Source organism: Mustela nivalis (genome assembly GCF_964662115.1).
Source record: "Mustela nivalis genome assembly, chromosome: 2".
Classification (NCBI taxonomy): domain Eukaryota; kingdom Metazoa; phylum Chordata; class Mammalia; order Carnivora; family Mustelidae; genus Mustela; species Mustela nivalis.
This window is the reverse complement of record NC_139021.1, coordinates 110,284,018-110,310,409: the sequence shown is the minus strand read 5'-3', so window position 1 is coordinate 110,310,409 and position 26,392 is coordinate 110,284,018. Positions and strand designations below refer to the sequence as shown.

The 26,392-nt window shown below is 37.7% G+C and overlaps 1 protein-coding gene and 1 long non-coding RNA gene across 3 annotated transcripts in view; one reads left to right on the top strand and one right to left on the bottom strand.

The window, feature by feature from the left end:
- The window catches only part of LOC309859868, a 79,160-nt gene extending 56,184 nt beyond the window's left edge, over positions 1 to 22,976 (top strand). Inside the window, exon 6 of one of the 2 annotated variants that reach the window (XR_014308981.1) lies at positions 20,880 to 22,976. This is a non-coding gene — a long non-coding RNA (uncharacterized lncRNA). Of the gene's footprint in view, positions 1 to 5,100; positions 6,237 to 20,879 lie in introns of those variants that run through there. The other variant, XR_014308982.1, reaches the window with a different exon arrangement.
- LOC309859831 (lipase member K-like) overlaps positions 1 to 26,392 on the bottom strand; it is a 596,159-nt gene that overhangs the window by 205,191 nt on the left and 364,576 nt on the right. The gene's annotated exons all lie outside the window — the stretch shown is intronic.

The following is a 26,392-nucleotide window of genomic DNA, read 5'->3' as shown; positions in this document are numbered from 1 at the left end:
AAAGGATGCCATATTTTGTCCAATGCTTTTTCTGTACCTGTTGAGAAGATCATATGGTTCTTGTCTTTTCTTTTATTGATGTGCTGTATCATGTTGATTGATTTGTAAATGTGGAAACACCCTTGCATCCCAGGGATAAATCCCACCTTGTTGTGAATAATCCTTTTAAAGTACTATTGGTTAGTATTTTCGTATTTTGGCATCCATGTTCATCAGGGATATTGGTCTGTAATTCTTTTTGATATGGTTTTTGTTCTCACTCTTCTTTTTTTAGGATTTTATTTATTTATTTAGAGAGCACCTAAGGGGGAGGGGTAAAGGGAGAAGGGAAAGAGTCCCAAGCAGACTCTGTGCTGAGCGTGGACCCTGATATCATGACCTGAGATGAAATCAACAGTTGGACACTTGACAGACTGAGCCTTGCAGGCACCCTGAGATCTCACTCTTAAATGAGAAATCCTCCCTACTCACCCATTTTAAGGGGAAAAGCCACTGTGTGTAGGGGGGAACATGGAGATACTTCTGAGATAGCAGACCTCTGATCTGAAGTTATAGAGCCCAGAAACATCTAAACTGTCTGATCCAAGAATCCCTAAATGCCAGTAGAGAGGAGCACATAGTTTAACAAATCTCCAAAACAACATTTGCATTTCTGATTGCACAAGAAACTGGTGGGTGGACAGAGGAAGACAGAAAAGGCTCATGAGAAATGTGTTAACCAGACCCTGCATAGTTTTTTGAGTCTGGCTTGGAACTCCTGCTTTCCTGAAAACCTGTCTCACAGTGACAAGGTTAGCCAAAGTTTAAAAGGTAATATTTGTCCTTTGGCTTTCTCCCTGTGTCACTCTCACCCCGCTAGGCCCCTTATCTTGGGGTACTCCTGCTGACCCTCACTTGTCCTGCCCTCTAATGGAGCATTTTGCTGAGTGTCAGAGAGAGCAAACACTCCTTCCCTTTCCCTCCACACCCAAGTATATGACCTTGTAGTCTCTGCTATCAGTGGCAGCCCCTACCTAGGAGGTGAAAATGGGAACTCTGAGTTTGTGCATTGGACCATTCTGAACGTTCAAGGTGTTCTCCACTACTAGATCTAATTTACACTTATGATAAAACTGTCATTCAGACATTTCCTTCAAGTCTTGAGTGTGATGCCACTGCCTCAATGAAACTTTAACCAGAACATCTTTACAAAAATTTTAACACTAGTCTGATACCACCCACTCCTCACTGTATTTTTCCCCATTGCACATATCCCTTTCCAACTCCATCTATGATTTCCCTGTTTCTTTTACTTATGGTCTGTCTCAACCTATTAGAATATAGCATCCCTTATAACAGACTGTGTTTCCTTAAAGCTGTCTCCCTGAGACTAGCAGACCACCTAGCACATAGCAAGTGCTCAGGAAGGAACTGTTGGATGAATTCATTAATTGGGGATAAAAGGAGCTCTTATCATGAACAGTCTCCCACTTTGCTACCTTTCCTCCATCCAGTCTTTTCTCTCTCTCATCTGGATTGTTACATTCTTACCAAGTCATCTTTGTTCAGTTTGGTCTCAGAGATAGACTTTCCTTCCTGTTGCTCAAGAAGAGAAATTTCTAAATTATAACATGAGACCCAATCCATAGTGCTAGAACACACTCTCTGTCTCTCTGTTGTTGGCAGGATAAAGTTCAGCAGAAAGGACTACTCTCCATGATCTTCCTTAACTTCTAGCCTCTTCCCAATTCCCATGCAGTGCTGGGACCTGTTCCTATAGTCTGGAGGAGAACCGAGGGTGTGCTCCCTTCACCAGTTCTGCGTGGAGCCCCTCCAAGGTGGTAGCTTGAAAGCAGTTCTGTCAAGAATTATTTTCACCAGGAAGATCGGCAAACTCTACAAATCAGGGTGTTTTCCCCCCTTGAGAGACAGATACAAAATATCCTCCTGCATACCACAGTTCCCTCTCCCACCAAATAAATACCCAACTCTCACTAGTGCTCTCCAACTTTAGACACATGGGAGAATGGTTTCCTCATCCTGCCACACTCTGATGGGATTCTTCAAGTGAGAAGTTGCAAGTTCTCAGTTGACATTCAACACTTGTATGACTTTTGTGTTCTAGTCCATACACAGGCACAATACAATGAAAACTGAGATAATTTACTATTTGAGTAAAATGGATGTACCAGAAAGAATTGCAAGCTGCTGCAGACTTTTGTGTATAAATATCAAGGAGTGAAATTGTGGGGTTGTATGGTAAGGATATGTTTACTTTTGTGAGAAACTGTCAAAATGTCCTCCAGGCGGCTGTGCATTTCATGTGTCCACTAGCAATGAAGGAGAATTCCTCCTTGTCCATGTTCTCACTAGTATTTGATGCTGACAGAGCTGCAGATTTTGGTTGTTCTCATAGGTGTGCAGTGCTATCTCATTGTTGTTTTAGATTGTTTCCCTGTTGTGGAACATCTTTTCATATGCTTATTTGCCACTTGTATATCACCTTTGGTGAGGTGTCTGTTCAGATCTTTGGCCCGTTTTTAAAATCAGGTTTTAAAACCTGATTTTTCTTATTGTTCAATTTGAAAAGTTCTTTGTAAATTTCGGATAACAGTCCTCTATCAGGTGTGCTTTTACAAGTATTTTCTCCGAGTCTGTTCTTCTCATTTTCTTTTTTTTTTTTTTAAAGATTTTATTTATTTATTTGACAGAGAGAGAGATCACAAGTACGCAGAGAGGCAGGCAGAGAGAGAGAGAGAGAGGAGGAAACAGGCTCCCTGCTGAGCAGAGAGCCCGATGTGGGACTTGATCCCAGGACCCTGAGATCATGACCTGAGCCGAAGGCAGCGGCTTAACCCACTGAGCCACCCAGGTACCCCTCTTCTCATTTTCTTGACATGGTCTTTCACAGAGCAGAATTTCTAATTTTATGGGGCTTGAGCTCCATTGTTTCTTTTATGGATCATGTCTTTGGTGTTGTATATAAGGACTCATCTACATATCCAAGGTCATCTACATTCTCAGGTCATCTACATATTCAAGGTCATCTATGCTTCCTCTGTGTTATTTTTTAGGAGTTTTACAGTTTTCCATTTCATATTCAGTTAGGATCTACTTTGATTTAATTTTTGTGTCTAGATTTATTTGTGTGTGTGGACGTGTGTGCCTACACCATCTGTTGAAATGAGTCTTTGCTCCATTGCATTGCCTTTGATCCCTTGTCCAAGATCAGTTGATTATATTTACAGAAGTCTGTTTCTGGGCTCTTTATTTTGTTCCATTGATCTGTTTATCTATTCTTTCACCAATACTACACTGTCTTGATCATTATAGCTTTATAAGTAAGTACAGTGAGTCTTGAGGTTAGGTAATGTTGACCCTCCAACATCGTTCTTCTCCTTCAGTATTGTGTTGGCTTTTCTAGCTCTGTTGCCTCTCCATATAGCACAACTTTAAAATAAGTCTTTCAATATCTGCAAAATATGTTGCTATGATTTTGACTGGGATTGCATGAAAGCTATAGATCAAGTTGGGAAGAACTGACATTTTGACAACATTGTGTCCTTCTATGCATGAACATGTGATATCTCTGCATTTATTTAGTTTTTTAATTTCATTCATCAGAGTTTTGTAGTCTTTCTAATATAGATCTTGTACTGCTTTTGTGGTATTTATATCTAAGTATTTTATTTTGCAGTGTTATTTAAATGATGTTATGCTTTTAATTTCCAATTCCAGTGGTTAATTACTGGCATATAAGGAATTGATTGGCTTTTGTGTATTAGTATTGTGTCCTACAATCTTGCTGTAATTGTTTAATACTTCTAGGTATTTTTTAATTCTTTCATATCTTCTGCATAGACAATCATGACATCTGCATACAAAGATAGTTTATTTCTTCCTTCCCAATATGTATACCTTTTATTTTTTTTCTTTGTATTGTCTTGTTGCATTAGCTAGCACAATAATTTACATTTTACACCTGCACTGGTTCCACTCAGTAAGCCATCACTTTTCCCTGAAGATTACTGCCATGTCTTTTTCACTGGTCTCTCAGCTCTCACTCGAGTCTCCTTGAGTCCATTCTAATGAAAGAGCCAGAATGACCCTTTTGAAGACATGTTTAGCCAGACCATGTCCCTCCCAACTATAACCACAGCAATGGCTCCTCATTCCACTCTAAGGAAGACTTACATTCTAACAATGGCTTCTAAGATGCTGCACCACGTGACTTACCTCCTGCTATCACCTTGATGTCCACATTCTATTATCTTCCCCTTGTTCACACTATACCAGACATTCTAGGATACTTCCAGCCTGAGTCCTTTCCAAGACAGTCCTGTGTTATCTCTCTGGGAGGTTCAGGAGTGGAGCATAAGAGAAGAGTAGTTTTATAAGTAAAGACAGGCTAAAGGTCAGTATTATACTAGGAAAATTTAGCATTTTTTAAAATAGGTAATTCTTTTTTTTAAAGATTTTATTTATTTATTTGACAGACAGAGATCACAAGTAGACAGAGAGGCAGGCAGAGAGAGAGAGAGAGAGAGACAAACAGGAGGAAGCAGGCCCCCTGGTGAGCAGAGAGCTTGATGCAGGGCTTGATCCCAGGACCCTGAGATTGTGACCTGATCCAAAGGCTGAGGCTTGACTCACTGAGCCACCCAGGTGCACCAAAATAGGTGATTCTTTTTTTTTTTTTAAAGATTTTTTTATTTATTTGTTTGACAGAGAGAAATCACAAGTAGGCAGAGAGGCAGGCAGAGAGAGAGAGAGAGGAGGAAGCAGGCTCCCTGCTGAGCAGAGAGCCCCATGCGGGACTCGATCCCAGGACCCTGAGATCATGACCTGAGCCGAAGGCAGCGGCTTAACCACTGAGCCACCCAGGCACCCCAAAATAGGTGATTCTTAAGTAAGTCTTTGGAAGGTGTAAATAAGATGGTTGACATGTATAAATACATCTATTTCAGGTTGATTTAGTGACAACTATACTCACTGAGTGATCACACTTTGCTACAACACATTCCTATTAAACTGAATAACTATTTTCACGGTTAATTAATTTCTAAGTTTTCCCATCCTCCCTTCTTACTGCATTATCAAGAAGATGTGATCTCTTTTCAGGAGAGGGTACCTTGCATTACCATCCTGGAAACAAGGACTAAAGCAGAAGAGCAGTTACAGAGGGCAATGCAGTTGAATAGATTTTCACTTAAGTCAATGAAGACACAGCAATGGTATCAGGAAGGTGGGACCTGCAAGTGACACAGGGTCCCACATTAAAAAGAACCCATCCTTGGTTTAATGCATTACCATCACTTTGACCTTGAAAAACAGTAATTTTAGAACAAGGGGCCCTGGGTATGCTTTTGTACTGGACTCTGTAAGTTATGTAGTCAGTTCTGTGAAGACCTAAGCAAATCATTTGATGGAAGAAAATGACATTGTAAACAAAAAAATTATTGAAGATGCAAAAGGGAGATGATAAATAGAACGAGATCCTAGAAGAGAAAGAAAGGGGGAAGGAAAGAATATGGGTACAGGTAATAGAATCAACAGTATCATGGACTATAGTTTTTAAAAAGTAGGGAAGCGTGGAAAGAAAAGATGAAGAAATGAAGTGATCCTATGCTTTAGAGGGAGAAGATACAGAGGTTTCCAGCTCTTAAAGTTCTCTCTGTTCTCAGTAAGGCAGCCCAGCACCAAGAGCATGTGCTTAAACAATAGGGATCTTAAATAAATATTTGAATGTGGGAGAAAATAATTATCTATGAGAAAGATAGTGGAGGACTAAATGCATGAGAAAAAGTAAAGCAAATATAAACCAAACCCTATCAGAGTAGAATGTAAACATAAAGTCCTAATGGAGAAAGTTATAACAACAAATGTAGAAGAAGAAAACAGTGTGTGTTTGTCATGCCTCACATGTGTCGATATAGCTTCTTAAGACATGAGCAAATATTCAATATTCCATAAGATAATAATGTGATTTCCTGGAGCTCCTGGCTGGCTTAGTCTGTAGAGCGTGTGATTCTTGATCTTGGGTTTATGCGTTCAAGCCCCATGTTGGGTGTGGAGGTTATTTAAAAATAAGGGAGTTGGGGGAAATTGAAACGGGAGGTGAACCATGAGAGACTATGGACTCTGAAAAACAGTCTGAGGGTTTTGAAGGGGCGGCAGGGTGGGAGGTCGAGGTACCAGGTGGTGGGTATTATAGAGGGCATGGATTGCATGGAGCACTGGGTGTGGTGCAAAAATAATGAATACTGTTATGCTGAAAATAAAAAATAAATTAAATAAATAAATAAATATAAAATAAAATGTTTTAAAAAATAGTGCCATTTCCTTAGTTATTATTGACTATACTTTATTCATAGGGAGACTGAATAAGACTGTCATGTTTAAGTTCCCAAAAATTCTTTTGGCTACCATTTTATCATAACAAGTGTTAAGGGTTCTTTATCTCTAATATTTCCTGTATCAACCCACCAATGAATTAGCTACATTCACATTATAATCAGTCATCCCCTAAGAATCACTTAACTGAATTTTTTCCCACAATTATAACTAAGCTCTTTATTTTTCTTTTATTTCTTAACTTCTTGGTTGATGTATAACAAAAACAGCAAAATCTACATACCACAAGGGCATGAATCAATGAGTTATCACAAATGAATGCAACCGTGTAGCCACCATCCAGATTAATAAACCCAACCCTACTGACACCCAAGAAATAGGCCCAAGCCTTGTCCCATTTACTCCCAGCTTTCTTTCCAGAACCTTCTCTTTCTAACTATCTCCACTTCTAACATTACAGATTCTTTTTTTTTTTTTTAGATTTTATTTATTTATTTGACAGACAGAGATCTCAAGTAGGCAGAGAGGCAGAGAGAGAGAGAGTGAGAAGCAGGCTCCCTGTTGAGCAGAGAACCCAATGTGGGACTCAGTCCCAGGATCCTGAGATCATGACCTGAGCTGAAGGCAGAGGCTTAACTCACAAAGGCACCCAGGTGCCCTACTGTTTCGTTTTTGAAGACTATATTAATTAAACCAGGCATTCTCATGGTCTTACCGAAGATTAGGCTTTTGAGACTCGTATGTGTTCCTGTGTATAGCAATGCTTCCTTCATGTTCATTACCACACAACGTGTTGGATGGATACAACATTTCATTTATACTTTCTGCTGGTGTTGATGGCTATTTGTTGTGTTTCCAGTCTTTGCTAGTAAGGATAATGCTGTCATGAACATTCTTTTACATTTTTGGTCCACATCTGCCTTCAGTTTTGTTGGATATATGGAATTACAGTCCGTAGTTATTACCCAATGTCAGCAGTCAATGCCAAGGTTTTGCAAAATAACTGTCAATTTATATTCTTGCCAACAGCACATGACATTTCCATTTGTTCCATATCCTTGACCAACACTTGGCATTTCCAGGCTTTTTAATTTCAGTTATTCTCTCATCTTGTTATAGTTTTATTCTGCATCTTTACAAAGCTTTCAAATGTGGAGGCTGTTTTGAAAGGTTTCATGGAATTTGGGATTTTCTCTTTTATGAAAGTCTGTTCAAGTATCTGGTCTCTTTTATTATTGGGTTATCTGTCATTTCCTCTTTGGTTTGCATTGAAAGTCCCCAAGGCCAGTGTTTCACGAGAAGGACTTTCAAGCTACAGAAAACCAGTTATGCTCGTACAGAGAATGGATCCAGGCTAATATCAGCAAAGGTAAAGGCCCCAGGGTGAAGTTGAGGACAGACCAGGTGCAAGTTTCCAGCTTCCTTTTCCCAGTGGAGTTACATGGGACTCTGTTTCCTTTCCCCAGGAATAATGTCTGAAACTCTGTAAACATGCAGTGTTTGCATGACTGGCTTTGGCCACTCAGACTCCAGCCCCAAGAGAAAAACAGGCGTCACTGTTAAGTCACACTCTTTGCACGAACTGCCTGATCCAACCCGTACCACGTGGCCCAGGCCTCAGATCTACAAAAATAGTCTCATCAGGTAGAATTTTCCAAAGGTCAGAGTCTGGCCAGTCCTGAAGACAAGCCTTTCTTGGGACTGTGCAGAGTTTGCGCAACACTGGCCTGCTAAGCTAACCCTTGACCGTACAGACTTGTAGAAATTATTCATGTATTGAGGCACTGGCGTGGCTCAATGGGTTAAAGTCTCTGCCTTCAGCTCAGGTCATGATTCCAGGGCCCTGGGATTGAGCCCCACATTGGGCTCTCTGCTCAGCAGGGAGCCTGCTTTCCTTTCTCTCTGCCTGCCTCTCTGCCTACTTGTGATCTCTGTCTGTCAAATAAATAAATAAAATCTAAAAAAAAAAAGAAATTATTCATGTATTATACATTGGAGCCCATTTCCCTTGCATGTGTTATAATTTTTATCTCCTACTATGTGACTGGTTTTTTATTATCTTAACTGCTTTGATAAGCCAAAGTTCTTACTTCTATTTCATCGACTAATCCCTGCATTAATTACTGTGGCTTTATAATAAGAGAATTGATTACACTGTTACTCTCCCCAATCCTTGCACATGGTAGATCTATCCATTAACTCATGCATTCCATAATTCATCTTTAAACAGTGAGAAACCTATTAGGAAAGTAGTTTCCTCTGTGTAGAGGTCTCAGACAACTCTTATTATATTTTTTCCAAGATACTTGATATTTTTGATGTTATTGTATATAGCATACTTCTGAAAAATTTACTTTATGTTTATTCTGGTTAGAAAAAATGAGCTAGAGGAAAAAGCATTTTTTAAGAGAAATTTACTTGCAATTAATATAAGAAGTCAGAAATTAGAAGTACCAGCTCACCAAACTGAAAAAAATAATTCAGTAGGTGTTAAAAAAAAAAAAAAGCAAGATCATCCTCAGACTGTTTATAGTAGAAAAATAGCTACTTCTTTGCATAATCATCACATCCCCAGAAATCATATTTTTCAGACATCAGCATTGCAAAAAAATTACTGGGAAAGACATTTTTCATTAGAGTATATTTTGTCCTGCATAAATGGTTCTTCACCCGGTGTTGAGTTAGGCAGTCTCCCTCCAGAAAGTAATCAGCTTCTGCATGGAAAATATGCTGGCATTCCTGATTATAGCCCTTGGGGCCATCTGACAAGTGTCCATTTGTAATGATTATGTCAACTGGCTGACCAAAGATAAGAACTCTTCATCTAGTTGCTGCAGAATCAATATTTAGGAAGTTATCCATGCAGCCCTTTACCAATAAGGTGATTTTCTACATTTCTTCCAAAAACAGTGATCGCCAGATGATCAGATCCTTAAGCCAAATATCTTCATCCAAGCATCGAGAGAGACATATTTGGCCACACACACAAATCAGTCCCCCGACCAGAACCAGGCTGGACTGAGAACTGCACATAGTCTGGAACCGAATTAGAATAAGAGGTAGAAAACAAAGAGTGGGAGGAAAAGAGAGAACTCTATGACTACATAAGGTCATAAACATAAATAAACATAAAGTAAAATTTTCAGAAGTATGCTATGTACAATAACATCAAAAATATCAAAAGCCTCAAAAGCCAAGTAAAGGCTTGCCTCAATGTGAGGGGTCAATGGAAGCTTCACTTAGCACGCTGTCAGTTTCAACTCTTGGTAGGCGAGTCTCTCTGGACATAGACAGATAGATAACTCAGAGAGAAATTATTATATTAGAAAAGAAAATTAGGGGTTTTCTTTCATAAAGTACAAGGAGAGACTTTAGAAGGCCTGGCTTATCAAATAAGAAATATAAGGAGTATTTGAAAGGAGAAAAACCAAGATTACAAAGGTTGTATTGTTTATATTAGTTCATTCATGTTGGGAAAACAGCAGTGTTTTTGTGTAATTATCATAACCACAAAGATTGTGAAATTTATTCAGACAACAGTACTATACAGGGCAGTAATAAAGATTTTTTTTTTTAATCAAGAGTCAACAATTTATGAGAGAAGCTCCAGGTTACATTTATTTTGAGACCTACACTGAGGTAGGGTGACCCAATTCTTTTTTATCCCAGGGTAAAAAGCCATTCCCCCCCCACCGCCTTTTTGGCCACAAATGTACTGTGTATGCTTATTGACAACAGTGTTGGGGCAACGTGTCAGTTCTGCTTCTATATAAATGGTCCATATAAATATAATATTTTTAAGACTGACCTTAAGTCAAAGTAACTTTGCTAAACCCACTGATTAATTCTAATGATTTATATGTAAATCCATTTCAATTTTCTATGTATTCAATTATATTAATTGAGAATAATGAGCTTTGCTTTTCATTTTACTAACCTTCACACCTTTGTTTCCTACTCTTGTGCTGTTGCACTGGCTAGGATCTATACTGCAAAGTTGACATGAGTATGTGATGAGGCGTATTGTTCATCCCAGCTCCAGCAGGAAAGCTTTCGATTCTCCATCAGTCACTATGAGGTTTGATGTAGATTATGTTCTAAATACTCTTTGTCAGATTAAGAAAACTTTATTCTTACTCAAAGAGTTATCATAAGTAGATTTTAAATTTTGTTGAATACTTCTCATTTATTAAAAGGATCATATGGCTCTCTACTTCCCCCTTATACTCTTAACATGGTGATTTTCAGTACTGGTTGTCAATATTCAGGCATTCCTGTTTTTTTTTGTTTTTTAATTTCTTTAAAATAAAATATACACATCTGTGTGTAGAAGAAATAGAAGTACACAGAAATGTGCATAGTGGTTTCAGAGTTGTGCTTGCTCTTTTTTCTTATCTGTCTTCTGTTATTTATTTATTTATATGAACATATAATGTATTATTGGCCCCAGGGGTACAGGTCTGTGAATCGCCAGGTTTACATTTCACAGCACTCACTCCTGTTTTCTTTTCTCTTGAGTAAATACCCAAGAATGGAACTGCTGGGTTACATGTTAAGTATATTTTACTTTTATAAGAAATCACCGGGTTGTTTTGCAATGTATAAGGATTCTAATTATTCCACAATCTTCCCAATACTTAACAATAACCTCTTTTTTATTTTGCCATTCTGGTGACTATGAAATACTTTGTACTCTTTTAATTTGTGGTTCTTTGATGACTCATAATGCTGAAAATCTTTTCAGAGGCTGATTGGTCATTCCTTTTTTTCCCCCACAGCTATATTGAGGTATGATTGACAAAAGTTTTATATATTTAAGGTGTAAATTTTGATATTTTGTTATATGTGTATGTTCTACGATGACCACAATCAAGCTACATAACATAACTATCACTTCAGGTCATTATCTTTTGTGCGTGTGGTGAGAATGCTTACTATCCACCTCCTTTGTAACTTTCTAGAATACAGTATATTATTATTTATTTTTTTAGAATAACAGGATATTATTAACTATAGTCACCATATATACATCTCTTATATAGGTCTCTTACTCATTTATAGGTCTCTTACTCATCTTTTTTTTGAACTTATCTTTTTTCTTAAAGATTTTATTTATTTATTTGACAGACAGAAATCACAAGTAGGCAGAGAGGCAGACAGAGGGAAGCAGGTTCCCCACCAAGCAGAGAGCCTGATGCAGGGCTCGATCCCAGGGCATGACCCGAGCCAAAGGCAGAGGATTAACCCACTGAGCCACCTAGGTGCCCCGAACTTACTCATCTTATTTCTGACAGTTTGTATCCTTTAACCAACATCTCCCTATTTCTCCTACGCCCTGGTAGCCACCATTCTACTCCCTGTTACTATGAGTTTGACTTTCTTAGGTTCTACACTTAAATGTGATAATACAGCATTTGTCTTTCTCTGACTTATTTCATTTAGCGTAAAGTCCTCCAGGCTCACCCAGGTTTCCACATCTTTGTAAATGGAAGGATTTCCTTCTTTTTTAAGGCCGAATTTTATATGCATATATAATTAGTGTATATTGATAATGATGATAAACCTGATGCTAGTACATAAACATCTACCTCTATGTACACCTAGATAGATAAATGATCTTCATCCTTGCATCCATCAACAGTCACGGGCTGTTTTCATATCTCAACCACTGAGAATAATGATACAATGAACATAGGAGTGCAGATATCTCTTTGAGATAGTGACTTTATTTCCTTGGGATATATTACCAGTTGTGAGGTTATTGGATTCTATGGTAACTCTATTTTTAATTTTTCAGAAACCTCCAGAATACTTCCTGTAGTGAACCTACCGATTTACATCAACAATGGATATAAGTTTCTCTTTTCGGTCCATTCTTGCCAATACTTGCTATTGTTTGAGTTTTTGATTCTAGCCATCCCCACAGATGTGAGGTGATATCTCATTGTGGTTTTGATTTTTATTTCCATGTTGATTAATGATGTTGAACACATTTCCCTATACCTGTTTCGCTAGTCATTCTTACATCTTCTACGAAGAACCTGTTTAAGTCTTTCACTTAAATATCCTTAGGTTCCTTTTCTTCTGAGTTTGAGAATGATTTTTATGTATTTCAGATAAATAGATTTTGTCATATTTATTTGCTGTATGTATTTTTTTCCTCCAGTGGTGGTTTGTCTGTCATTCTCTTAAAGTGTCATTTGACAGGTAGGAGATTTTAATTATAATTATCAAAATTTTTTTTATGACTGCTCATGTTCTGTTTCAGCTGGGATATTTTAGCCTACCCCCAAGTTGCAGAGAATTTCTCCTCTGTTTCTTCCAGAAGTTCTAGAGTTTGGGTTTTGGATTGAGGTCTATGTTCATTTCAAATTAAATTTTATGTGTGATGTAATATAGAGGTCAAAGTTCATTTTTTTGGTAATCATATCCACCTTGGAAGACAATAATCTTTTACCCACTGAAGACCAACTGACTACCTATATGTTAGTCTATCTCTGAACTCTGAATTGTCCCATGGATCTAGAAGTTTTTTTTATATTAACTCCACACAGTCTTAATTAAGGAAGCTTTGTGATTTAAATCTTGCAATCTTGTGATTTAAATCAAATCCTCCAATATTTAAAAAAATTACTTTGACAATTTTAGATTAATTGTAATTCTACAAAAAGTTTAGAATCAGTATAACCATTTCCATAAAAAAAGAAAACCCTGTGGAATTTTGATTGCAATTCCTTTGAATACATGGATACATTTGGAAGAGTGGAGATCTTAATAACATTGCCTTTCAACCTGAGCACATTTGTTTATCTGTGTTCGTAAGTATTATAATTGTCTGTAATATTGTAAATGGCATGTTTAAAATATCATTTTGCAATTATTTGACATTAGTATATAAAGACACAACTTATTTTTGTAACCCAACCTATCCTGAAACATTGCAAGATTTTAGCATTATTTCTAGTATTTATATGACTTGATCTTCCTTCAGAGAAGACTTACTTTTGTTTCTGACGGATGGCTATGGCATCGGTATTCCCAGATCATCTTTGTACATTAAGAATTCTTAAGATTCAAAGGTGGTCTGCAGTTTCTGAAAGGGTGATCAATTTCTAGTTTGACTTTATTCTAAAGGTATAGTACTTTGAGGTTTCAGTCTAAAGCCTGAGGATCAAGGTTTATCAGAGAAACTTCCCTTCGGTAAGCTGAATTACAATTTTTGCTCTCAACTAATTATTTTCAGGATTTTAATTATACACCTGGAGTAAGCAGATGTTGCTGGGATATAAACAGTTAAAATGCCAGGCTTACTTTCCTCGGCTTCTTTTCCTTGACCCTGTAATTTTCCCCCGCATTTTTAATTCTCCTTTTTTTCAAATAAATGTTTTTCACATTGTCCCAGTCCACCATCACCAGATACCCCCAACTTAGTTTTTAAATCTCAGCCTAAGTAATTCTGCATAATTGTCATCTCCCATTTGTCTTATTTGAAGGGTCATTTGAAAACTTTGAAGCAACACTTAACACTATATTCACATTCTTAAATTCTTTAAAAAGACCTCTCTAAATGTGTATCTATTCTCAGTGCTCTGAGAATTGATACCATAAAAAGGGAAGGACTGACCTGTAGCCTGAACTGTGTCCTTTAAAGTTATGTGTCTTCTCTTAGTTGCATTCCAATAATCTTATATGCATGTATTTTATTTTTTTCTCACTATCTATGCATATTCCATTATTTTTGGTAGAAGACTTTTTAAGGCCCTTAAGCATGTGTGGAACACAGAGTTAGCAACCGCAGAGTGAACTGGACTTGGCTTGGCTTTCAACCTCCATTTTGCCTGGGGCAGGAAACTTAATATTCTAATCCAGGAAATTACAGATTTTTTTTTCTGTCTTTATGGGGTAAATTTACACTCAATTCTAGAACTCTCCCTTTTCATCTTGCTGTCCCCAGGGACTAAGAAAAGCCTGTGAAGTTATGCATTATAGAGGAGTTGGAAGGACTGGGGTCTAAGTTCTTGTATGTGATGTCCCCTGTACCACCCTCTGATGCCCACTGATCCCAGGGCTCCAGAATCATTGCCTGAGCCAAAGGCAGATGCATAAGGACTGAGCCACCCAGCTGCCCCAACCACAATTGCGACTCTTTGCACACACTTTCTGGAAAGGTCAGCTATACACCCGGGAAGTGAAGTGATGCAAACCCTCTATAGCTTTTATGATCTCCCTACTTCTGAAGCTTGGCCAGAAGTGGGGCAGATACAGCCCTATCACACTGGTATCCAGGCTCTTTCTTCCCTTTTTTTCTCCCCTGAACTCCTTTACATAGCTCAAAAGTGTTTCTACTCTTCATTCATTCAGAGAAAAATTAGCTTTCATATCTGCAAGCATTCTCCCAAACTCTTTTTATATCATATATGCTCATCTTTGAAGAAAAGAAAGCACCTTTCTCAAAAAATTATCCCTTTAAAATTCTGCTTTTAGTTACTTAAAACACAACAGACTGCTTCGGGCCATGTTGGAATCTGCCATTTCCCCTCATATGACAAATGTCACTGATTTAATGAATGGAAGGCCTGGGGCAATGAAGAAAAACAGGGAAAAATTCCAGATTTTATTTAAATAACAGGAAAAACATACATAGCAAGAAAATAATGATTGGCTTTTAAGAGAAATGAAATGGATCCTTCAACACAGACTACTATAGTTCTTTATAGACTGCCTTGGACAATGTCAATGATTTCACGGTAAACTTGCTGATATACATCTAAACCGAACAAAAAGTCTATATGATTGTAGCAAGAAATAGTTTTATGGTAAATAGGGTTCATAATTTCAGAAAGTAGATTTTTCACATCTTGAGGATCGGCCAACAAGTCATTGCCCCCGTTCCAAGTCGCTGTCGATACGTTCATGTTCCTCACGTCGTAATATGGAGAAGTGGACTAAATGTAGAAGGTTTTCGCAGAAAATGATACATAGAAGGTGTTCTTTACTATTCTTTAAATGATTAATTAATACAAGTTTAAAGTACTTGAATCTAAAATAATTACTATGATGGAAGCAAGGAATATTGAAAGAATTGTTATTATGATTTTTACTTAGAAATAGATCAGATACAAATCAAAACTAGACCATTTGCTCTAATTCAGGGTGTTCAAACATGCCACAGAAGGAATTTCGTTTTATTTATAAGGCACGAAAGTATTTTAATCAAAATTTTCTGTAGCTGGGGCGCCTGGGTGGCTGAGTTGTTGGGCATCTGCCTTCAGCTCAGGTCATGATCCTGGGGTCCTGGGATGGAGCCCCGCATAAGGCTCCCAGCTCAGCGGAAAGCCTGCTTCTCTCTCTTCCACTCCCCCTGCTTATGTTCCCTCTCTCACTGTGTCTCTCTCTCTAATAAATAAATAAAATCTTTAAAAAAAATTTCTGTAGCTGTATAGCTGTCAATATATTTATCAATAAATGGTAAATATTGGAGGGGGAGCAAGTCTGATTTTATTGATTTTAATCTTTCCAGTTTACTTTGGAGTTTTACACAAGAAAACCACACCAGGCATGAAGTTTAGCTAAGGCAGAAGAGGATAATGGGAAAGAATAATTTTGAAGATGGCAGATTTGGGTTCTAATACCTCAAGATTTCTGTCATCTTCTTCATACAATATTACTATCTTCTCATTAACTTTTGTCTTTTCCTCATAATTACAGGTTTGTCTTATCTTCCCAAATACAATCAAGAGCTTTTAGGGTCAAGAACCATATTATGCCTTTTATTTCTTATTTAACTAACCACAGAGCTATGTGTATTATACACACAATATTTTTTCTCCTGAGGGAGGATGAATTACTCTATAGCCTGTCAAACTTCTCCAGGCTTACCTGAGGTATTTGTTGTTAAAATACATAGAAAATCTGGAAAAGCCCCCATTGGATGTGAGACTATGGAGCCAAATCATGGCAGTCTTTGCCTGCTGGTCCTTCTCACTGTTATTATCCTCTCGGGCTTTACACGAGCCCTTCTCTGTAGCCACCTCCTCTGAACTGACCCAGGAGATAGTTTTTAGCTTATGCATAATTATGTACCTGATTAAAATGAACCAAGTTCAGAACGGGACTGCCTCAATCAAAAGCTCTCAAGTGACTAGAATGAAAAACCTGAAAGAAAAAAAAAATTTAAAGCAAGATTATACTCATCTGTTTCCTACAGTGCAGCTGGTAAAGTAAGGTGTGAGTTTCATATACTGTCCCTCTGTATGGGACCTGTTGGAATATATATGCACAGGGACACGTCTTCACTTCTCCCTTCCTTTGAAAAGGGCAAGAAATGGAATGGGGGAGGTGGTGAGGGGCAGGGGCATCTACGGAATGTGATTCTATCAGTTTCATATAAATGCACGTTCCCCCAAGGCCTTTTACCTTGTTAATGGGAGCCTGTGTGCTCATCAGCCCTCCCCGGAAAGCCTCAGCTCCATCCACAGAGGACAAAAGTGAGTGTCTATGGGCACCTACATGGCTCAGTCTGTTACGTGTCCAACTCTTGGCTTCAGCTCAGGTCATGTTCTCAGGGTTGTGGGAGTGAGCCCCGCATTGGGCTCTGCACACAATAGGGAGTCTGCTTGAAGATTCTCCCTCTCCCTCTTCCTCTGCCCCTCCCTGTGCTCACACTCTCTCTCTAAAATAAATAAATATCTCTTTAAAATATACATAAATATAAATATATCTTTTTAAAAAATCTTAAAAGAAAAAAAAGTGTCTAGTGCTAGGTGCACTAGCACTGAAATAACATGTCCCTAAACATCCTTGCTTCAAACAACAGCTCTCAAGAGCATGTTCCAGAAGCCACCCCTTGCTTGCTTCACCTTTCATAACTGTAGCCTCACCTCCACCACCTGCTGTGAGCCTCTTAGGTCTAATCTGATCATATCCCTTTCTCCCCCTGGTAATGTTTTCATTGAGGGAAGTTTCAGACTCTCAGCTTCCAGATCTTCTCTGGGACTCTAACCCTGACAGGTCTCCGTGCACCCACCATTTTATCTTCTCCTAACTCCTCCCAACTTCTAAAACTCTCTCTGCCATCTGGACTTCCATTGTTAGCGTATATCTTAAAATCCATCTCTGATGGGTTCCTTTACCTTCCTGCTCTCTGGACAACCTGATTTTCTCCCAACAACACTTCTTACCCTGCAGTTCTTTCCTTCCACAAAACCAGCTGAGGTTATTCATGATCTTAGCATTTGTAAAACTTGTCGATTCTGAGGAATTTCCTCACATTACCCATGATGCCATTGCACCCAGCTGTTCATTTCTATCCTAGAGCTTTTCTCCTTTTAGCTTCTGGAATACCGTCATTTCTTTTTTTTTTTTTTTTTAATAATTAAAAAAAATTTTATAAACATATAACATATTATTAGCCTCAGGGGTACAGGTCTGTGAACCGCTAGGTTTACACACTTCACAGCACTCACTATATCACATACCCTCCCCAATGTCCGTAACCCCACCACCCTCTCCCTACCCCACTCCCCCCGGCCATGCTCAGTTTGTTTTGTGACATTAAGAGTCCCTTATGGTTTGTCTAATACCGTCATTTCTTGATCTTCATTTTTCACTCCCGGCCCCTTTTTGGTTTCTTTGCTGTATCCATCCAACTGCCACTGCCTGACCTTTGAATCCTTCCATGTCTCAGCCTTCTACCCATGCTCCTCTTCTCCCCATCTGTATTTACTCTGTGTGTATTCTCATCCAGTTTCTTGGTTTTCAGTAGTGTCCATACTTAAAATGTTTATCCTCTTCTGTAAGTCTCTTCTAAATACAAGACTCCTATACACAACTGCTTATTCAAGTTAAACACTGGGATGCCTCACACTTAACATCTCCAAATGTGAACATCTTCTCTGTCCCTCAAACATGCACTGCCACCAAATGTCCCTATCTCCTTTAATGGCAATTGCATATTTTCCTTGCTTAGGCCAGAAAGTCTGGAATCATCCAGGACTTTGCCCTCTCTCCTTTCACGGAATCCATATTAAATGTCTTTGGCTGTCTTTGTCTTTACAATACACACGTACACTCAGAACCCAACCCTCTTTGGCACCCTTCCTGGAAACACATCTGTGCAGGCCATCATCAATCTGGATTGTGGTGGTCTCCAAAATTTCTCATTGTTTCCACTTCAATCTACCCAACATGGCACCCAAAGCATTCTTTTTTTTCCCCCAAGTAAACTCTACCCCTAAAGTGGTGCTTGAACGCATGACCCTAAGATCAAGCATCACATGCTCTGTTGACTGAGCCTTTGAGGTGTCCCCTAAGCATTCCTTTAAAACTATAAGTCATATTGTGTCTGCTCCCTGCTCAAAAACCTGCAGTGGCTGCTCACTTAGCTAGAAAGCCAAAGTCCTCCCAATGGAGTCCTTGTTCCTTTCTGGCTCTAGTACATTTCTGCCCCCTTTTCCCTACTTCTTTCTTTCTTAATTGCTGAAATCAGCCACAGTGACCTTTTAGCCATCCCTCTCAGAAATGCTCCTACGTAAAGGGCTTTGCTTTGGTCAATCCCTTCTAAAGTTTTAATAATTTATTTATTTGCTATGCTTAATGTTTATTGTCTGTATATCTAACTGCTAGAATGTCAGTTTAAGGAGTACAGGAATATTTACTTTGTTCATTGATGTCTACCCCAAGCATAGAACAGTACAGGGCACATAGTAGGTACTCAGTAAATATTGTTTTAATAGATAAATAGATGCAAAGGTTGCTTAGACTTTCCTGGTCTATTTATCACCAGGAATGAACTAAATCTAAATATAAGTTAAAGATTTTTAATAATTTACCTCAAAACAATCACTTTGTAGATTTAGACATGTTAAATGAGAAAGTCCTTCCCAATATCTCAATGATACTTGAATTCATTAGTGTTCATTAAATTTAAACAACACTCTTGATCATCACCGTTGAACTGTCATAATATTTTTGTTAGTTAAGTCAGAGCATTATTATTAACTCCATTTTTAAAATTAAGGAAACTGACTTCATAAGGAGTAAGTGAGCTTGCTGAGTGTCTCACTAGCAGTAAGTTTTAGAGAAAAGATTCAGTGCCTGATATTTTGATCTCAAGTATACTGTTCCTTCTAAGATTTTATCCTGGCTCTCAACTTTAAGATGATATTCACACTGGATTTTTTCTTCATTAATATTCATGCAACATATATTCTTGAGTGTCTGTTGTTTGCCCAGAACTCTTGGCCTTGTACATATAGAAGTGAATAAAACTTGCTCAAGGGCCTTATGAAGTTCACAATTGAACAGACGAGAGAATGAAGTCTAGTGAGAGACTAGGCATTGGGATACCTGTGTTTTAGTCTTAGGTTTTTAAAATTTTATTATTGTTGTTATTATTATTATTAGTCTTAGGTGTTTTTGAAGGAATAACTCTGAATCTTTGGGTAAGTCAAATAATAAACATGGCCTCAATGATTCCTAGTCTACTATTCCAAATTAACTTTTTCTCATTTGTAAAACAGAAAATAGGTATATTGCTCTGATTATTGCTTAGGGTTAGAAGATCTAATAGATTATGATATTAACATATTAGAAACCATGAAGAATTACATAAATATGTAATAGTTACATTTTATCCTTCTAAATTTATCATCCTAATGACAATGGCATGATTCTCAGAATGATGGGATAAACCAGAGTAGTATAAATAAAATTGTACTAAAAAGCACTTGAAAAGTTATACCTGACTCCAGTGTAGCATATTTTGAACAGATGTCCCTGCTGGGTTATGTGACAAATACACATCCAGACGACTCTGAGGGGTTAAAAAATTTTTTTTATACTTAGGCCACCCTGAGAAAGCATAACTTTTTATATTTGCTACACTAAATAATTTCAATAAAATTTAAAGTAATTTTAAGCAAATAATATAAATAAAATATAAAATTATATTTTAATTAAGTACATAAATGTACTTACTAAATATTTAATTTTACATTAATGTAGAAGCTATTATTGGATTTCCGAGTTATGTAGTTTGTCATCCCATACTGAAAACAATCTAAACTCTTAGGACTCACACACAGACCCTTTGGAGAGCACAAATGACTGAAAAGATAGAAATTACCAGGAGAAATGGAAAAGGAAAATTTAAAAACCCTCAAAAAAGCAAAGTACTAAAGCCAGTTTTTTCTTCAAGGTATTTGCCAATCCCAGAGAATCTGAAGTTTAATTGTAAGAACTAAGCTAGTTGAGGAAAACAAACAAACAAACAAACAAACAAACAAAATCAGCCCACGGCCTGCCAAGGGTGATTAGGAGATTTAAAAAGAAACCCTTTCCATGATGAACCGGGCTCCTGAAATGCTACACAACTCACAGTGAAACAATCAGAAATGCAGCAGCTTTCATGTCAACCTGTCATCAAGGTTTGAATTACCTACAATGTCCCTGGAAACCTTAGTCAGTGAGCAAGACTTACAATGTCAATGTAGTCCTATCAAAATCTCAGCAAGTTCTCTTAAGGATATCAACAAACTGTTTTTCAGATGGAGAAGCGGAAGACCCAGGACAGCCAATACAATATTGTAAGGGAGGAACAAAGTTGGAGGATGGACGTACACAACTTCAAGATGTACTATCAACCTACAGTAATCAAGAAGTGGGGTACTGGTGGAAGAATAGACAAACAGATCCATAGAATGGAAAGAGGGCCCCAAAATAGACCCCTATAGAGTCAACAGATCTTTGAAAAAGAGAAAAGGCAATACAATCAAGAAACAATGGTGTCTTCAACAAATGGTCCTGGAACAACTAGACGACATGGAAAAGAAAAAGAAAAAAAAGAATTGAGGCACAGACTCACACCCTTCGCAAGAGTTAACTCAAAATAGAACACAGATCTAAATGTCAAACTCAAAACTATGAAACTCCTATAAGATGACCTAGTAGAGAAAATCTAGTTGACTTTGGGTCTAGTGATGGATTTGTAGATAAAACACCAAAGGCACAACCTATGAAAGAAATAACTGAAAAGCTGAACTTCTTCCGTCAAAAACGTCCACTTTGCAAAAGACAAAGAGAATTAGAAGACAGGCCACAGACTGGAAGAAAATATTTGCAAAAGACATATCTATGAAGGTGTTATCCAAAATGTACAAAGAACTCTTCAAACTCAAAAATGAGAAAATAACCTGATTTAAAAATGGGCCAAAGACCTTAACAGACAGCACACCAAATAGATATACAGATAGCAAATGACCATGAAAAGATGCTCTGCATCATACACCATCAGGGAAATACAATTTAAAAGAACAATGAAATACCACTACACGCCTATGAAAATGACGAAAGTCTGAAATGTGGACAGCGCCAAGTGCTGGTGAGGAAAAAGTCACAGGAACTCTCCTTCACTGCTGGTGGGAATGCACAATAGTACAACCCCTTTGGAAAAAAACAGTTTAGTGGTCTCTTATAAAACAAAAGGTATCCTTGTCACACAATCCAGCAATTGCACTCCTTGGTATTTATCCAAAGGGGGTAAAGACTTGTGTTCACGCAAAATCTGCACGTTGATCTTGATAGCATCTTTATTCATAATTGTCAAAACTTGAACGATAATGTCATTTAGTAGGTGGATAGATACACAGTGATACATCCCGACAATAAAATATTTTTTCAGCACTAAAAATAAATGAGATACCAAGCCAAGAAAAGACATGGAAGAACCTTGAATCTATGCTGCTAAATGGACAAAGGCAATCTGAGAGGGCTACAAACTATGATTCCAACTACATCACATTCTGGAAAAGGCAAAACTGTAGCAGGCAGTAAAAAAATCAGTGGTATCAGTGGTTGCCAGGATTTAAGAGGGGAGGGATGAGTAGACAAATCACAGAGGATTTCTAGGGCAGTGAAAATATCCTACATGATACTGTAATGGTAGGTCTATGTCATTATACATTTGTTAGAACTCACACAATGTAGAACACCAGAGTGAACCACACTGTCAACTATGGATTTGGGGTACTTATGATGTGTCTATGTAGGTTCATCAATTATAACAAAAAGTACAACCTGGTGGTCCTTGCCACATCCAAGATCATCTAGGTTTTTCCCTATTTGATCTTCTAGGAGTTTGAGAGTCTTACATTTCACATTTAGGTCTATGATCCAAATCTGAGTTAACTCTGTGAAGGGTATTTCATTTTTTTGTATGTAGACATCCAGTTGTCCCAACACTATTTGTTGAAGAGACTATGGTTTTTCTAGTGCACTGCCTTTCTCCTTTGTCAAAGATCTGTTGATGGTATTCATGAGACTCTGTGTCTGCACTCTCTATTCTGCTACACTGATCTTCTTGATTCTTTCATTAATTGCACACTGTCTAGATTACTGTAGTGAAGACTAAGTCTTAATGTTCAACAGTACCAGTCCTCCAACTTTCTCTTTCCCTTCAATTCTGTGTTGGTTACTCCAGGTTTTGCTTCCCTCCATAAACGTTAGAAGTCATTTGTCAATATCCTAAAATTAGCTTGCAGGGGTTTTGGTTGGGATTGCCTTGAATCCATAGACTATGTTGGTAAGAATGAACATCTTGACAACTTCTCTTTCTTTGAATGAATAAATTGATTCTTGCTGGGAAATTATTAAATGGTACAGGTGCAGGAACCAACCAGTAGTTTGAATGCCACAACTGCTTCTGCTAAAGCCTGTTTTTAAATTTAATGTGCTTAAAAAGTCTTAGAATGAATGCGTACATCTGTAATAGCATCTATACACAATCAAACTGTATGGCTTTGGGAATAGTAGCTTGAGCCCCTAAACAGTGTCCTACTCCAGGAATTTTGATGAATGCCCAAAGCCAGTAAGGTTATTAGCAGGCACAAATGCCAATTACAAAAGAGTCAATAAGAAAGCAAGGGAGTGTTAGGAACCAAGATATAAGAGCAGGAGTTGTTAAAAAAAAATAAGAGATAGAAGATGGGGTGCCTGGGTGGTTCAGTGGGTTAAGCCTCTGTCTTCAGCTCAGGTCATGATCTCAGGGTCCTGGGATCGAGTCCCTCATCAGGCTCACTGCTCGGCAGGGAGCCTGCTTCCTCCTCTCTTTTTCTCTCTGCTTGCCTCTCTGCCTACTTGTGATCTCTCTGTCAAATAAGTAAATAAAATATTTTTAAAAAATAAGTGATAGGAGAGAACTTAAATACAAGAAACTTCAGGAAACTAACACCCAATAGTAAAGGCCAATTAAAAGACCCAGCACAGCACCTGCTCTCTGTTCTCTACAGAGAGCAAGACAAATCGGAATGCAAACTAATCCCAGCATGCTCACGCTGATTAGTTTCAGAATGTTGATGTAGTCCCCAAACCAGGAAGGCTAAGAATCTATCAGTACAAGTGGATAAATCATACAATGACATGCAAGGCATAAAGTACTAAGAGCTGCTTTCTAAAAATGGACAAAGTACATTTCAAATTCAATTTGTTCTCACCATATTTAAGTTCTCCTGGTCATATCCATATATCATAAACAAGATATCATGGCAAATCTTATCAATAATCTTCAGTGGACACAGCTTGGAACCAACAAATCTTTTGAATGAGGTATTCGGTAGGAAGTCTTTGTTGCCAAGAAAAGCCTGTAAGACAAGTTTACTTTATTCATATTTAGAAGACCAAAATAAATGGTGCAATGAGCTCATTATATTTATAATGAAATTCACTGTCGCACATTAGTTCAAAATATTTAAATGAGAGAGCCTGGGTGGCTCAGTCGGTTTAGTGGGTGACTCTTGATTTTGGCTCAGGGTCATGAGATGGAGTCCCATGTTGGGTCCATGCTCAGAGCAGTCTGATTGTCCCTCTCTCTGCCCTACCCTGCCACCCTTGCCCTTGTGTTCTCTCTCTCTCTTTCTTTCTTTTTTTTTTTTTATATATATATATTTTTTTAATTTTTATTTTTTATAAACATATATTTTTATCCCCAGGGGTACAGGTCTGTGAATCACCAGGTTTACACACTTCACAGCACTCACCAAAGCACATACCCTCCCCAATGTCCATAATCCCACCCTCTTCTCCCAAACCCCCTCCCCCCAGCAACCCTCAGTTTGTTTTGTGAGATTAAGAGTCACTTATGGTTTGTCTCCCTCCCAATCCCATCTTGTTTCATTTATTCTTCTCCTACCCACTTAAGCCTCCATGTTGCATCACCACTTCCTCATATCAGGGAGTTCATATGATAGTTGTCTTTCTCTGCTTGACTTATTTCGCTAAGCATGATTCGCTCTAGTTCCATCCATGTTGTCGCAAATGGCAAGATTTCATTTCTTTTGATGGCTGCATAGTATTCCATTGTGTATATATACCACATCTTCTTGATCCATTCATCTGTTGATGGACATCTAGGTTCTTTCCATAGTTTGGCTATTGTGGACATTGCTGCTATAAACATTCGGGTGCACGTGCCCCTTTGGATCACTACATTTGTATCTTTAGGGTAAATACCCAATAGTGCAATTGCTGGGTCATAGGGCAGTTCTATTTTCAACATTCTGAGACTCTCTTTCTTTCAAATAAAGAATTAAATAAAACCTTTAAAAGAAATACATTTCTTTATTTTTTCAAGATTTTATTTATTCATTTGACAGATAGAGATCACAAGTAGGCAGAGAGGCAGGCAGAGAGAGAGGAAGGGAAGCAGGCTCTCTGCTGAGCAGAGAGCCCAATGTGAGGCTCGATCCCAGGACCCTGGGACCTGAGCCGAAAGCAGAGACTTTAACCCACTGAGCCACCCAGGCACCCTAAAAGAAATACATTCAAATTAAGGGCAAAACTTGGAAGCAGGAGATAGAGATAAGCTGACTACTGGATTTTCCTTCAAAATGAGATGTCCAAAGCTATTATAAATAAAATCTTATTCCTTTGTAAATACAAAAGAAAGAATCCAGTGTCGCTGAAACCAAAAAATTAAGTTCATGCAAACATAGTCAAGACCTTTTATTTTGAAAGGACAGAATCATTGTCATTTTGATTTATAAGCTATGTAAAGGAAAGGAATAACATACCTTTAACACTGACCTCCATTTGTATGCCAATTTAATTAAAGGGTTCTTTGAGTATTTGATAGAAAAAACTGGAGCTAAGGCAAAAAATATTTTGATTCTTTCAGCTATCTGTGGTATTGTGGAAAATGTTATGAAAGCTGAAAGAAAACAAGATAGAAATTAACTATTCTTACACCATTACTAGCATGTAAGAAATGATATCATGGCAAGTGAGAGTAAATTCAATATGTTATGACCACTTAATTGACTCATTCATTTCTCAATTCCCTTATCAAACATTTCTCAGTCACCCAGTATGAAACATACATATCGATCAAACATCAGACTGATGATTAATATTAAAAACAATGTCTAGACCATAAACAATGATAAATCAACAATAAAAGAGTCTTGTAACATTATAGTTGAGAAATCAGAAACAGTATTGAAGATTTCTATAACTGGCAATGCTGAAAATAGGTTAGTGAGCTTTTTGGATATTTGAGTCTTACACTTTAGATGACAGATCCAATACATGTCAAATTGTTTTTATATTTACTTTTAATATATTTTAAAACATCCTTGCCTTATTGTGCAGAAGATACTAGTTTATATTTTATTGTTAGAGTCATTAATATGACAAATAGTTTTCCCTTTTATGACATCTTATCAAGCTACATTCTGGCACATCTTTTTTATTTTTTTTAATTTTTTTTCCAGTTTTACCAATAACTTTATTTAAATAAGACACAGGAACTTCTATACCGAAAAAATACAAAACAAAAGCCACACATTTCCTTGTGTAAAGCCATATTGTATGGTAACTCCAATACTGTTCAGCGCAGTGGCTAGAATTAAACAGTACAACTATATACAAAATTTAAACAATTTCTGACAAATTTCTACAGCTGGATGTAGGATACATTTGAGCTCAACAACTTCTGGGAAGTTTACGTGGCAAAGCATACGCTTTAACACATTTGGTTCAAAACTTTAATATATGCTAAGAACAAATG